The sequence below is a fragment of the Mytilus galloprovincialis genome, chromosome 6 (genome assembly GCF_965363235.1).
Source record: "Mytilus galloprovincialis chromosome 6, xbMytGall1.hap1.1, whole genome shotgun sequence".
Classification (NCBI taxonomy): Eukaryota; Metazoa; Mollusca; class Bivalvia; order Mytilida; family Mytilidae; genus Mytilus; species Mytilus galloprovincialis.
Genome location: NC_134843.1, coordinates 11,448,425 through 11,464,688, shown reverse-complemented (window position 1 = coordinate 11,464,688; position 16,264 = coordinate 11,448,425).

Sequence of the window (16,264 nt, the reverse complement as noted above, 5' to 3'; positions counted from 1 at the left end):
ATACTGGTTTCCGACTTACTCTGTTCTGGCTCACTAGGCGATATTTGTTAGAGACTTTTAAGCTTTGTTTATAGCTTTCGTATGAAAGGATATTAAAAATTTATATATTTGGGAACTGATTTATACTCTCAATGTTTTACTGAGTGCGAAAGTTACGTATACAATCGTTCGAGGACATTACATGTCGTACATGTACAATTACATATGTGCCCCATATATAATCATACATTCAGGTCACATATTTTGATCAAGGATGAAATGACGAGATCGCGTGTTTGATTTAACAAGACAAAAAGCTAATTAACCTTACTATAAGAAAAATTGTCACATATATGCCGCATTTTTAATCATACATTATGCGCATGTGTAAAGCATAATTATATCCGAGTGAAATTTGATCCGGAGGAAAAAATGTCACAGTAGTTGTTGTTATTTTTTATCCGGAGGAAAATATTTTCTTGGGATATTTTTTCCTTTGCCGTGAAATTCTATCTGGGTAGTTAACTTATTGAATAGTTATTAGAAATAACTTATCCTTTAACAATACTATGAAATAATAATAGTGTATTTGAAATAAAGCGAAATTGTTAAAAAAAAAGTATTATAATGGGAAATAATTTCACAAATTATCCTTGAAAAAATTTCCTGAAATATTCAAGTCAATATCATCCTTTTAAAAGGAAAATTATCATGAAACATAGGGAAGAAAACCAGAATTAATTTCAAAGATCGTAATTGTGAAAATAATATCATGATTAAATAAGGTTAGTGAAATACATGTAAAAGTGAGTTGTTTTCAGATCTCAGAACAAATATAAATTTAAAAGTAAGGTAAAAATATAGTTGCATTACTACCGTTATCAGTAATAGAAGAATTTGATTATGATGATATTTTTAACTATATAAATAGTTTTGTCTGGGGACAGAGATGTAGTTGTTGATTATATTGATTGATTGATTGTTGGTTGCTTAACGTCCAGTAGCAAATATTTCATGCATATTCAGGACGAACAAGTTCACAATAAATACAATAGGTAGGTTGTTGTAATAGAGGCCATCTAGGATGATGGTCGGGGAAATTTGGACTGCCACTGGAAAATGAGGGTATATTGGATAGGGACAAAAATTTTGCCTTGCAACAGGCCACCTACGGACCCCTCAAAGAGTTGTTGCAAGGGTTCTTAACGTACAAAGAGCGTGGCACTCTCTTTACACGAGGCATCGGATTTAACTTCCCCCTTCTGACCGGACGCGACTGCGAACTTGATACATCCCGCACAGCCAAACGGACGCCCCACTTAAGCAAGCGTTTTACTGCCGGTCGGGAGAAGACCAAGTGACCATATTTCTATACCCCAGTCACCCTTTGGCGGCGGGGGGGGGGGGGGGGGGGGGGGGGTGTTGATTATATGGAAATCAGATAAATCATAGCATAACAAAATATTGGAACAAAAGCATGTTTAACAGCTGGATATTTTTTACCTGTGAAATGTTATCTGTCTTATTAAATCAAGTTGTAAGTCATCTTTTTATATAAATGAATATATAAAAAAATATAAAGATTCAAGGAAAAATTTCGCTATAAAATAGATTCAGAAATATATAATATTAATATCTTAAAAATATAAATTGCTTATAATTACCTCTCTTTGATAAATTATGCAAATTTGGTCTACCTTTGTGAAACATTTTATAATTGTAGTCAGGTATATATTGATTGTGAGTAACTTACATAGTAGTTAATGAGACTCTATTTCACACGGTTCTTTGAAATATAGTATGGCAAATATATACCGGTACATACTATCCGCATAACACAGATAGATTTTCACTCCTCTGGAAAAAATCAACCTGTGAAATACCATGCCTGGGACAAATTATCCTCAGGATACAATATCACAGAGGTAGAAATAAACAGTTACACATGCGTCAATAAGTGTGGACATGTTTTTGTCAGGAGAAAAATCTGAGGAAAATTTGTGATTTTTATTAAATTATCCAATATATAATAAACGGGGAAGAGGAAATAAAAGTAATCGTGGATACCGTGGTCGTAGTTAGGTTTTATGCGGATTTTGGAATGTAAACGGTTGGAATGATGATTTTAAAAGTGATAAATATAGTCTTTTTGTGGCTTGTATTAATCTCTTGATGTGTATATATTGGGCATTGGTGAAACACATTTAATAAATTCTAATAGTATAAATATAAAAGGATATAAATGGTACGGCCATAACCATAAGAATATTCATATACGTGCGAAGTGTGGATCAAGTGGTGTTGGATTTCTGATACGCCAAGAAATTGTAGATTAATATTCAAATGGTGAATGATGTCACAGATGGAATGTTATGGGTAAAACTACAGGATAAACTATGCTTGTCGAACATATTCTATGTTTGTTCAGTGTATTTGCCACCTGAGAATTCCAACACGAGCTGATAACATCCATGATTTTATGGAGACACTTATGACACAGATTTATACGATACCAAATGGTCATGCATTTTATATTTGTGGAGATTGGAATAGCCGCTGTTCGGACTTCTCTGACTTTATAGAGGGAGTAGATCAATTACCGGAGCGGAACATTGTTGACTTTCAGCACAATTCGTATGGCAGTGTCTTTTGCGACTTCCTTATTGATGTGAACTGTTGTATATTGAATGGTCGTAACTCACTTCATAATGACTATACTTTCATATCAACCAGAGGCTCAAGTGTGGTTGACTACTGCATACTACCATATGAACAATTAAAATCTTTCAGTGACTTTACAGTACATAGAACTACTGAGCTTTAACTTGGTCTATGAGCTTGAATTTTAACTTTGTTGATAATATTAGTTTAAATGATCATGAGCCTGTGAGAAAAGTTAAATATAGCGCTGATAATATTCCACAGGACTGGCTTTGTGGCCCCACTGTCATAACTAGTATTGATAATATTATTTCTTACTTAAAAAATAGTGAAACGACACAATTTGCCATTGATGACATGTATGATAGCTTTGTAACAGTGATGAAGTCTGAGATGTAACAGAAATTACCATGTAAAACTGTTTTATATAATAGTAATAACAATAAGCCTAGGAGATGTCAGAAGCCATGGTGGACTGACAACTTAGGCACTTTATGGAACGATGTTTGTAAAGCAGAAAAAGTCTGGACTAAATGTAAAGGAAATACCAGTAAAAATTTACGCCGTATTTATGTGGGAAAAAAAACTGTTTGACAAAAGTGTCCAGAAAGCCAAATGTCAATATTGGTTTTCGTCGCAGGAAGAATTGATGATCACTGCCAGCAACCCAAAAGAATTCTGGCGAAAGATCGGCAAAATCGGTGTGGGAAATGAACGTCAAAACAATATACCAATGGAAGTAAAATTAAGTGATGGTTCCTTATGTAACAATCAAAATGTAGTAATAGATACATGGAAGAATAGTTTATGTGATATGTTAAACCAAAATCATAGTAGTATTAGCTTAAATTCAAACCAGGTTATTTTTGATGAATTTTTAGATAATGTAATTTCAATAGATGAGGTTTATAAAGTTTTAAATTTATCTAAAAATGGCAAATCACCTCGGATAGATGATATTCAAGTTGAATTGTTTAAAAATAATACTGCTTTGAATGCATTGACACGTATTTTTAATATTTGTTATGATTCTGGTAAAATTCCATCTTTGTGGAGTAAGGGTATGATAACGCCAATTCCAAAGTCGTCCACTTCTGACCCACATGATCCTATGTCATATAGGGGAATAACTTTAGCCCCGTCATCATATAAACTTTATTGTGAAGTACATTTTTTGTACTTAATGCTAGACTTACAAGTAAGCTTGATGATTTAGATTATTTAAATGATGAACAGAATGGTTTTAGAAAAGACCGTAGCACTATTGACCATTTGTATACATTAACAACTATCATTGAAAGCAGAAAATTAAAAAAACTTTCAACTTTTTGTACATTTATAGACTTTCAAAAAGCCTATGACTGGGTTAATAGAGGCTTATTGTTCACCAAACTTGAGTCATTGGGTATAAGTTCGAAAATGTTAAAAGCATTACATGCTATTTATAATAATGTACAGTCATGTGTTAAAATAAATGGCCATATGACAGAATGGTTCAATGTAAAGTCAGGATTAAAGCAAGGGTGCTTTTTATCGCCTCTTTTGTTTATTATTTTTATTAACGATCTTATTGATGAGGTCAACAGGTTAAATGTTGGCATAAAACTTGATGATGATATTGTTTCTGTACTTGTATATGCAGATGATATTGTATTTATGTGTGATAATGAAAAAGATTTACAAAAAATATTAGACATTTGAAGTCAATGGTGTAACACTAATGATCTTGTTGTAAATGTAAACAAGTCAAAAATTGTTCATTTTAGACCCCAGTCATTACAAAGAACACAATTTAAATTTATGTTTAATGATACTAGCATAGATATTGTAGAAAAATATACATATCTGGGACTAGTGAAAAATGAATATTTGAATTATATAGATATGGCAAAAGCTGTTGCTAAGTCTGCCAGTAGGGCATTAGGTTTGTTAATTGCCAAAAGTAAAGCTAATGGTGGTTTTGAGTTTTCAATTTTTACAAAACTTTTTGATACACTGGTTATGTCAGTTATTGAATATGGTGCCTCAATATGGGGAGCTAGGGAATTTACATGTATTAATGCAATTTAAAATAGAGCCATGATATTTTTTATGGGTGTTGGAAAATATACCCCAAATCTATCATTATATGGAGATACGGGCTGGATGCCATGTATAATTAAACAATGGTCATGTATTTTTAGAAATTGGTCAAGATTTTTGAAAATGAATGATACCAGACTTAATAAAAAAGTGTTTTTATGGGCAAATAAAATATTTAACAGTAAAATTAAAAACTGGAATTTTAGAGTTCATAGTAAATTTAGAGAACTTAATATTGAAAACTTTCGTAAATAAACTGTACTTTTAGTAAAAATGATATTAAGAATATTGAAAGTAATGTTTTTGGTATGTACAAGAGAAAATGGTGTAATGATTTAAACACAAATGATCGCAGAAAACTGCGTACCTATAGATTATTTAAACAAGAATATTATAAAGAACATTATTTAAGTGTTCATATGCCAGGAAAATATAAAAGCGCCTTTGCTAAATTTCGATGTGGTGTGGCGCCGATTAGAATTGAAACAGGCAGATATGAAGGGGTTTTAAGTGAAAATAGATTTTGTTTTAATGATTCATGTATGCACCAGAAACTCATTGAAGATGAGAAACATGTTTTACTCAAATGCCCTTTATATTCAGATGCAAGACAAGAGGTTTTTACTAGAGCAGTTTCTTTTAATTTTGGTTTTTTAGACTTAAATGATGATGAAAAATTTATATTTTTATTTACAAATGAAAATTTGTGCTTTTATTCTGCCAAAATCTGCCATGATATTTTAATTCAAAGGAAAAATGTTTTATATCGATAAAAATGTTTTGTATTTTTATCGAGCTGTCCTTTTTGTTATGTAAAAGTCTCTCATAACTCTTTTGAGAGTGGCTCTCGAATGTTTTTAAGATTGTTTTGTACTTTTAATTAAAACATGCTGTATATATTGTATTCATGTTTGTATTGTACATGTAGAGAGGTGAGACTATAATAAAATATTTGATTTTGATTTGATACATTAAAGTCACATATTTTGATCCAGGATAGAATAACAAGTTTGCGTGTATGAAAAATAAGACAAAAACTAATTAACACAACTGAAAGAAAAATTGTCACCTAAACGTATTACAAGCTTAATCAAGAAGTAGCATCCTGACATCATCAGCTACGTAAAATTAATAAACATCCGGATTACTATATAGTGCCTAACAAGATTTTGTGAGGGAATTCGATGTTTGCTATACCACTGTTCATTTAAACGCACTTTATGACAATACTACTATACCAATCGTAATGAAAATGTTTGTAGTGTTTTGAGAAATGATTTTACTTTGTAGTCACGTATTATTTGTGAAACATTTTATGTTTTAATAGGACGAATTTTCTGTATAAAGTCAAGAATTATGTGGAATTTTGAAGTCCAAACTTTGTATTGCCTTAAATACATACATGAAAGTTCCGAAAACTGTACCAACACACAACAACATGTTTATAAAATGATAGCAAAACTTTGGTTTGACAAATTTTTATTCGTTATTGCAAAGAAATAAGAAGTTTTATTCCAATCAACAAGTCATTTTTCGAAGAGAAATGCCAACATACATTTTACGCACGGCTACGCCAGGTAAACATATTATTTATCTTACAAAAAAATATCATTTTCAGTCTCATAGGAACATACTAATTATAATAAATCCCAAACTAAAGAAGACATTATATAAAGTCAAAATATGTCCGATCTACCTATTTTGTGACCCAAAAAGTCAATACGGTCGTTTTAAGGTCAACTTCGTCTACCTCACAAAATATTTTTAGGCACTAAGTAAAGTAATTTAAGCCGAGTTTCAAATCAGGTTGCCATGTTACCAAGTCAGGAATATGTATGGAACGCCGTAACTGTCTTATGGTACTTCATTCTTTATTATAATGAGCTTTTTCTTTATTATGATGAGCTTTTTCTTTATTATGATGAGCCTTTTCTCTATTATGGTGCGCTTTTTTTTTATTATGATGAGCTTTTTCTCTATTATGATGAGCTTTTTCTTTATTATGATGAGCTTTTTCTCTATTATGATGAGCTTTTCTTTATTATGATGAGCTTTTTCTTTATTATGATGAGCTTTTTCTCTATTATGATGAGCTGTTATAAGCTTGGGAATCATGGCAAATTACGAAAATTAAGATAAAAAAAAAAAAAAAATGGCAGAATTAGAAATGTGGAAAGTTCTTCGGAAAGTTGGCTTGCTCAGTGTTCGAGAAATGTTTGATAAAGAAAAAATAACACCAAATAGTGTCAGCATCCTTTCAAAACATGAACTGGAATATCTAGGAGTTACCATTCCATCGCATATGATGACACCTGTTCTCACTTCTGCCGTCAACAATGCTCCTCACAACTATGCATAAGTGAGGGATTTCGTCACCACAAATACTTAAAACCTTTACTTAGTTCTTCCATATATAGATTTAAAGATTTATAGGTTTTAAAATTTGAGTGTACCTTAAAACTTCAAAAATTTCAAACGGGATACATGAAGCACATCCTCATTTTTACAGAAAATGTTGTTTATCGTGCCCGGAAATTGAGAAACGATCCTGGTAAACTTATCGATCATTTAAATAAACTCATTCTAAAAGGTTACCAATTCAGCACTGTAATTATATCATTGAATATTGTTTAATTGGCATAGATATTGATTTTGTTATCAGTAATATTTTATAGCAAACTAAATGTTATTTTTATTTAAGGAATGACTGTAATATTTTTTCTGTCTATGAAGAAATAACATTAAAAATTTGGTGCACACTGAATAACGCGCGTAGCGGGTTATTTAACAGTGTGCACCACATTTTTTATGTTAGTGTAAAACATTTCAAACTAAAACTAATAGTCTCATGTTTAACCCCGACACATTCTGTAAGTCATGAGCCCGTAATTCAGTGGTTGTCGTTTGTTTATGTGTTACATATTTGTTTTTCGTTCATTTTTGTACATAAATTAGGCCGTAAGTTTTCTTGTTTGAATTGTTTTACATTGTCATTTCGGGGCCCTTTTCTAGCTGACTATGCGGTATGGGCTTTGCTCATTGTTGAAGGCCGTACAGTGACCTATAGTTTTCAATTTCTGTGTCATTTTTGTCTCTTTATGAGAGTTGTCTCATTGGCAGTCATACCACATCTTCTTTTTTATATTATCTATACAAAAAATGAAAAATGAGGAAAACCAATTAGACAACCACTGAACAATAGGCTCTTGACTAAAAACCAATTGAATGAAAAATAACAACCTTTCCAAATTGTTGAACCTGGGTTCCCTTTCTGTGGGGAATTTATTTCGAAATCCTTTATTTTCTGTAGTTACGATGAATGACATGTCATGTATCTTTTCCGTTTGGTCATCGCGTATTTTCTGGCTCATATTTTTTTTTACATTGAACCCATATAGTATTCTTTATTATTTTTCTAATGCACATAGAAAACTCACCATGATCTGTCGACAGGAAGCAGAATTTCTATGATTTTTTAAAAACTAGTTATGTGTACTAAAAATTGAAATGTATCACTCTCGACTTTTTTTAGCTTGTGATATACTTCTTTACGAGTTGTGATCTACTGTCGTCAGCAATGGCTTTATGTTTAAATCATCATAGTTTGTTCCTTCATAGGCGTCTTCTTAAAGTATAAAAACTATTGTAATAGTGTTCCAGACCATATAAGTATTATGGTTATGTAAGATGTTGGTCAAGTAAACCATTTAGTGATAGAGACAGAGGGTCTTTTAATTTGAGGGCCTTTGTCCAAAACAAAGAATATATGGTCAAGGTCAAAGGTCCTGGTAATTTTTAAATTTTGATTTTGGCTTATTTTGAACTCTTTTCAAACACCATATAAAATATCGACATATTAACATATTTTAACTGAATTATTAGTTGCGACATGTCGTAACACATATATATCGGTTTAAAGGGTAGGCTAACATTAAATTAGATTTGTATCCCCTTTTGTATTTACAAATACGCATATGGTGATCTAATTCATTAACCAAATATAATTAGGACATAGGGTCTTTAGATTTGAGGTCCTTGGTTTATGACTTTGAAATTGAGGTCATGGTCGTAGGTTAATTGGACGTTTTAAATTTTGACCTTTGCTTCAATTTCATATGTATACATCATTAAGCCAAATGACTCTGTTCTTTAGGTTACAAGCCATACGACTTGGAAAAATCAAACCGGAAGTGACCTTGTGTTAACCGGAATTCGCTTTTTTTTTTAAACTTATTTCACACAAAAATGTGTAGAAACCATATATTTTTGGAATCAGCTAAGAATTACCTATCATTTGACACTGGAAATGACACTTTAAACCGAATTTTAATATTGTTATATCAAAATAAATCGTTTAATGTGGAAAGACCTTCAATTGTTCTCTTAACAATTGCTTTTATCATTTCTATTTATCTTCCTTCAAAACTATAATTCTTCTGTTATCCCAAATATACTTTTTAATAAGTATATACTACGACTAACCTGCATGTTTAGGTACAAATTACTGCTGTCATATAAACTTCTTAAAAGGCTAGAGTATGTATTATATTGACTATTTGCCGGATACATAACATGTATCTGATGTATAGAAATGTTCTAACTTAACACGGTTGTAATAATAATATGTGCTTAGCTCAAAAGGTTTTAACACCTCATTGCCGTTTTCTAAATGCTTTGGTGCATAGATATAAACTTGAATAAATAAATTTTGTGTATTTACTGTCTTCTGATTGGTTAAAATTATTAGTTTTATTTTCAATGTTGTGAATTTTTATGGCGACACGCCCACTCTGACGTTGTGTATTCATACGCCAACATGTGTGTACGTTGTTATTGTTAATGTACATAATATAAAAAGTTCTTTGAACCTTATTTTTGATGAAAATTTATTTATAATGAATGGCAATAATTTATTTTGATTTTATTGAACCATAAAACTAATTTTTGACTCTTCACATTTTACATAATCCGCTTCGCGGATTATTCAATGTGAAGAGTCAAAAATTAGTTTTATGTTTCAATAAATTCAAAATAAATAATAGCCATTCATTAAATAAACTAGATAACCATAGGCTTTAGCGATATTGTACCCTATTTTCCTAAGGCGTCATTCATAAAAACAATAATTGCAGTCTTGTTACATGTGTAAATAAAGCGTCAGAAAGGAAACTCCCATCTAAAACGATACAAAAACTATTCCCAAGTGCAGGTCCTGAATGGAAAAAACTCTATTCATTTGTATTATCTGTAGTTGACATTTAGATAAAGACTTAATTTCGCTTCTCAGTGTGCGATACTAGTAACGTCTCGCATAGCGTCTGAACATAAACCATTGTTGGTTTGGGTTCATAAAGTGAACGATATTTCTTAATTCGTAATGGATAAAACATAATTTAAATGGTTTGTCTTTGTTTTATAAGCATTTAAAAATTTAAAAAAGTGAACAAGCAGTTGTCTCATTGGCACTTACACCACATCTTCCTATATCTATATATGAACATACCCTATTTCTCGTGGTATTTTGTTGTCTTGTATTGAATAAAGAATCGTCCAGCGTGAAAAAAATAACATCTCTAAAAAATAACGATATATCTATAGAAAGTTTTTGAGTTTAAATAGATAAATAAATAAATAATCTTTATTTCAAGAGGATGATCCCATTAGTTAAAACTAATCTTCCTGAGAGTCCTCAAAATAATAATACCATATTTATAAGTACATAGAGTATTATAAAGTTATATTATACACAATATACAATTGTATTTAAATAATTATGAAAAAGCATATTAATTTGCACAATTGATGAAAAGTTTGTAACATTTTGTTTTAAAAGATTCAAGTGTATTACTCATTTTTATTTCATTTGGTAAACTGTTCCATATTCGAGAACCTGAATATGTAAATGTTTTCTTTAAAAAATTTGTTTTTGGTTTTGAAAGATTTAATAGTTTTTCATCAGATGAACGTAAGTTATAATTTTGATTATCAGTAAAATGAAAATTTTCTTGTAAATAGTTAGGAACCATACCATTTAATGATTTAAATACAAGTATTGCCTTTTGGTATTGAATGCGTTTTTCCACATTTAACCAGTGTAAACTATTAAACAATAAACTGGATGATGTCATTATGTCAGCTTCTACTATAACCCTAGCAGATTTCTTTAATAACTTATTAAGTTTATTTATTCCACTTTCACAACAGCTTCCCCATATATTGCAACAATAATCAAATAATGGCAGAATATAAGCATTAAAATAGATAATACGTATATGGATAGGTAAATATTTTCTTATCTTTTGTAATAAATTGATTCTGTTTGATATAGTACATGACATTTTACTACTAAACTTCGCATAACTAATACATTATCGAATTCGAATTTTGATACTTCAATATTTAAGTGATTCAATACATGTTAAATATATAATCATAATCATAATAATTATTTCTTTTAACGATTCACTATTTGAGGATCATTTTGCATTGTAAAAGTTAACTTGTGTCCAAAGAATTTCGGGAAAAGGAAAGAAAAAAACAAAGATATTGTACTTTATTAACCACTTTGTTTTCTTTTCCTCCATACATTCATTGCCCTCGATTAAAGTCGACGGCATTGATGATTTTATGTAAACGGCTATAAACAAATCTAGAAACGCTCTGATTTTCACAGCTTTTAGAATATCACCATTTTACCATATCACCAACCACAAATCGTAAACCTTTAGTTTGAATGAAATTTCAAGTCCATATGGAATTTCACAATTTGTGAGATACATGTATAACTACTTGCACTGTCATACATGAGAGAGGTATAGCTACCTATAACTCCAGGTTAAATCAACCATTTTCTATATAAGAAAAGTGTATGTACAAAGTCAGAAAAATTACAGTTGTTGTCCATTCGTTTAATGTGTTTCAGCTTTTGAGTTTGCTATCGCTTAGAAACTTTCCGTTTAGAATTTTCCTCGGTACTTTTGTTAATTTACTTTTTGCATATAATGTTACCACCAATGTAAGTGAAGATTAAAAGGATTTTTGAACGGTACTGGATTACGCACCTCCTAAGCCATGGTCTAGCACGGTACTGGATAACGCTACTCCCCAACAATGCTCTAGTGCGGTACTGGATCACGCTACTCCACAACATGCTCTAGCGCGTAATTTGATTAAACACCTCCACAGCAATGCTCTAGCACAGTACTGGATAACGCTACTCCACCACAATGTTCCAGTACGGTACTTGATTACGCTACTCCACAATAATGCTATAGTGCGGTATTGGATAACGCTACTCCACAACAATGCTCTAGCGCGGTACTGGATAACGCTACTCCACAACAATGCTCTAGCGTGGTACTGGATACCGCTACTCCACAACAGTGCTCTAGCGCGGTACTGGATAACGCTACTCCACAACATGCTCTAACGCGATACTGGATAACGCTACTCCACAACAATGCTCTAGCGCGGTACCGGACTACGCACCTCCACAACATGCTCTAGCGCAGTACAGGATTACGCACTTCTTTAGCAATGCTCAAGCACGGTACTGGATAACGCTACTCCACAACAATGCTCTAGCACGGTACTGGATAACGCTACTCCACGAAAATGCTCTAGCACGGTACTGGATAACGCTACTCCACAACAATGCTTTAGCGCATTACTGGATTACGCATCTCCTAAGCAATGCTCTAGCACAGTACTGGATAACGCTACTCAACAACAATGCTCTAGCGCGGTAATGGATAACGCTACTCAACAACAATACTCTAGCACGGTACGGGATAACGCTACTCCACAACAATGTTCTAGCGCGGTACTGGATAACGCTACTCCACAACATGCTTTAGCGCGGAACTTGATTAAACACCTCCACAGCAATGCTCTATCACGGTACTGGATAACGCTACTCCACCACAATGTTCTAGTACGGTACTGGATTACGCACCTCCACAATAATGCTCTAGTGCGGTACTGAATAACGCTACTCCACAACAATGCTCTAGCGCGGTACTGGATAACGCTACACCACAACAATGCTCTAGCGCGGTACTTGATAACGCTACTCCACAACAATGCACTAGCACGGTACTGGATAACGCTACTCCACAACATGTTCTAACGCGGTACTGGATAACGCTACTCCACAACAATGTTCTAGCACGGTACCGGACTACGCATCTCCACAACATGCTCTAGTGCAGTACTGGATTATGCACCTCCTAAGCAATACTCTAGCACGGTACTGGATAACGCTACTCCACAACAATGCTCTAGCACGGTACTGGATAACGCTACTCCACGAAAATGCTCTAGCACTGTACTGGATAACGCTACTCCACAACAATGCTTTAGCGCAGTACTGGATAACGCTACTCCATAACAATGCTTTAGCGCGGTACTGGATAAAGCTACTCCACAACAATGCTCTAGCGCGGTACTGGATTACGCATCTCCTAAGCAATGCTCTAGCGCAGTACTGGATAACGCTACTCCACAAAAATGCTCTAGCGCGGTACTGGATTACGCATCTCCACAACGTGCTCTAGCGCAGTACTGGATTACGCATCTCCTAAGCAATGCTCTAGCACAGTACTGGATAACGCTACTCAACAACAATGCTCTAGCGCGGTAATGGATAAAGCTACTCAACAACAATGCTCTACCACGGTACTGGATAACGCTACTTCACAACAATGCATTAGTACGGTACTGGATAACGCTACTCCACAACAATGCTCTAGCGCAGAACTGGATAACGCTCTCCACCACAATGTTCTAGTACGGTACTGGATAACACACCTCCACAACAATGCTCTAGCGCGGTACTGGATTACGCTATTCCATAACAATGCACTAGCGCGGTACTGGATTACGCTAATCCAAAACAATACTCTAGCGTGGTACTGCATAACGCTAATTCACAATAATGCTCTAGCGCGGTATTGGATTATGCTACTCCACAACAATGCTCTAGCACGGTACTGGATAACGCTACAACACAACAATGCTCTAGCGCGGTACTTGATAACGCTACTCCACAACAATGCACTAGCACGGTACTGGATAACGCTACTCCACAACATATTCTAACGCGGTACTGGATAACGCTACTCCACAACAATGTTCTAGCACGGTACCGGACTACGCACCTCCACAACATGCTCTAGTGCAGTACTGGATTACGCACCTCCTAAGCAATACTCTAGCACGGTACTGGATAACGCTACTCCACAACAAGGCTCTAGCACGGTACTGGATAACGCTACTCCACGAAAATGCTCTAGCACTGTACTGGATAACGCTACTCCACAACAATGCTTTAGCGCAGTACTGGATAACGCTACTCCATAACAATGCTTTAGCGCGGTACTGGATAAAGCTACTCCACAACAATGTTCTAGCGCGGTACTGGATAACGCACCTCCATAACATGCTCTAGCGCGGTACTGGATTACGCATCTCCTAAGCAATGCTCTAGCGCAGAACTGGATAACGCTACTCATCAACAATGCTCTAGCGCGGTACTGGATTACGCATCTCCACAACGTGCTCTAGCGCGGTACTGGATTACGCATCTCCTAAGCAATGCTCTAGCACAGTACTGGATAACGCTACTCAACAACAATGCTCTAGCGCGGTACTGGATAACGCTACTCCAGAACAATGCTCTAGCGCGGTACTGGATAACTCTACTCCACAACAATGCTCTAGCGCGGTACTGGATAACGCTACTCCACAACTATGCTCTAGCACGGTACTGGATAACGCTACTCCACAACAATGCTCTAGCACGGTACTGTATAACGCTACTCCACAACAATGCTCTAGCACAGTACTGGATAACGCTACTCCACAACAATGATCTAGCGTGGTACTGGATTACGCTACTCCACAACAATGCTCTAGCGCGGTACTGGATTACGCTAATCCACAACAATACTCTAGCGCGGTACTGCATAACGCTAATTCACAATGATGCTCTTGGGCGGTACTGGATTACGATATTCCACAACAATGCTCTAGCATGGTACTGGATAACGCTACTCCACAACAATGCTCTAGCGCGGTACTGGATAACGCTACTCTTACACAATGCTCTTGCGCGGTACTGGATAACGCTACACCACAACAATGCTCTAGCGCGGTACTGGATAACGCTACTCCCCAACAATGCTCTAGCGCGGTACTGGATAACGCTACTCCACAACAATGCTCTAGCACGGTACTGGATAACGCTACTCCAGAACAATGCTCTAGCACGGTACCGGATAACGCTACTCCACAACAACGCTCTAGCGCAGAACTGGATAACGCTATTCCACAACAATGCTCTAGCATGGTACTGGATAACGCTACTCCACAACAATGCTCTAGCGCGGTACTGGATAACGCTACTCTTACACAATGCTCTTGCGCGGTACTGGATAACGCTACACCACAACAATGCTCTAGCGCGGTACTGGATAACGCTACTCCCCAACAATGCTCTAGCGCGGTACTGGATAACGCTACTCCACAACAATGCTCTAGCACGGTACTGGATAACGCTACTCCAGAACAATGCTCTAGCACGGTACCGGATAACGCTACTCCACAACAACGCTCTAGCGCAAAACTGGATAACGATATTCCACCACAATGTTCTAGTACGGTACTGGATAACGCTACTCCAGAACAATGCTCTAACACGGTACCGGATAACGCTACTCCACAAGAATGCTCTAGCGCAGAACTGGATAACACTACTCAACAACAATGCTCTAGTGTGGTCCTGGATAACGCTACTCCACAACAATGCTCTAGCGCGGTACTGGATAACGCTACTCCAGAACAATGCTCTAGCGCGGTACTGGATAACTCTACTCTACAACAATGCTCTAGCACGGTACTGGATAACACTACTCCACAACAATGCTCTAGCGCGGTACTGGATTACGCTATTCCACAACAATGAACTAGCGCGGTACTGGATTACGCTAATCCAAAACAATACTCTAGCGTGGTACTGCATAACGCTAATTCACAATAATGCTCTAGCGCGGTATTGGATTATGCTACTCCATAACAATGCTCTAGCACGGTACTGGATAACGCTTCTCCACAACAATGCTCTAGCGCGGTACTGGAAACGCTACTCCACAACAATGCTCTAGCGCGGTACTGGATAACGCTACTCCACAACAATGATCTAGCGCGGTACTGGATAACGCTACTCCACAACAATGCTTTAGCGCGAAACTGGATAACGCTACTCCACCGCAATGCTCTAGTACGGTACTGGATAAAACACCTCCACAACAATGTTTTAGCGTGGTACTGGATTATGCACTTCCACAACAATGCTCTAGAGCGGTACTGGATAACGCTACTCCACAACAATGCTATAGCGCGGTACTGGATAACGCTACTCCACAAAAATGCTCTAGCGCGGTACTGGATAACGCTACTCCACAACAATGCTCTAGCACTGTACTTGATAACGCACCTGCACAACAATGCTCTAGCACGGTACTGGATAAAGCTACTCCACAAC